This window comes from Buceros rhinoceros, unplaced genomic scaffold (assembly GCF_000710305.1).
Source record: "Buceros rhinoceros silvestris isolate BGI_N320 unplaced genomic scaffold, ASM71030v1 scaffold36471, whole genome shotgun sequence".
NCBI classification, from domain to species: Eukaryota; Metazoa; Chordata; class Aves; order Bucerotiformes; family Bucerotidae; genus Buceros; species Buceros rhinoceros.
The window spans coordinates 47,930-48,948 of NW_010394310.1; positions in this window are offsets into that span (position 1 = coordinate 47,930).

The following is a 1,019-nucleotide window of genomic DNA, read 5'->3' on the forward strand; positions in this document are numbered from 1 at the left end:
AGTGGACAAAGGTATTTGGTTTTTTGGGGGTGCCAAGCCCTAGTTGTGTGGGGTGGGATGGGGCCTCATGGCACTTTTTAATATTTATTCTTTTGCCATAATGGGATAATCTGCTTTACAGGCTTCAAGACTTTGTCTTCTCCTGAGAAGATGCAGGTTTTCAGCAGGCGATGCTCCTCACGCAGCATCTTTGGAGACCGGCTACTGCAAAAGAAAGGGTTGGGATGTGCTTGTGGTGGGGTTTTTTTGGCTGAATGTTGTTTTTACCACTTGTTGGAGACGAGTCCAGCTATTGAGCATGGTGCCCTGGATCCAAGAGCCCCTTTAGTCCAGGTGATGTGCGCTTGGTGCCTCCTTCCTCCTCCTGGAAGGGTTTTTCTCTTGCAGCGCTCTCCTCGTCTGGGTGAAGAGCAACACCAGCGCAGAGGATGTTACTGCACGATGAGCAAAGTCTTTGTGTTCTCCTCTCAGGCCTCTTGGCCTTAGTTTATTTTTAAAAAAATAGAGAATGCTTGAGTGTCCAGTGACCCAAAATCATTTGTGGTGTCTTGCCTTCCCCAGAAATTGGGTACCACATGCTCTGCAGTTAGAAGGGGCATTTGTTCTGGGGCTGTAAACATGGGTTTGTTTTTGACATCTTCAGAGTTCTCTACTTCTCTAACACATTAACACATCAGTGAGAGATGGGGGACTGGACTGAGTCCCTCCTGCACTTTTTACTGATGTGTTTGAAAAATACATACCTGAAGAAAGAAGCCTCAGCCATTATGATGATGATTTTTTTTTTTTTTACATGAAGAACTTAGGATTTGGCTGGCAAAGCCCTGAGGTTGGTGGTGTTTTATTTACTTACAGAAATGGTGCTGGGCTGTATGTGCTGCTTATTATTTATTGTGTGGAGCTGTATAAAAATGCAGGGCTTAGACTCTTTTTTTTTCTCCTTTTTTAGTAGGGGTCCCCCCCTTTTTCTCTTTTTGTAAAAAAATTCAGGGGGGGGGCTGCAATTTTCATTTTTACAG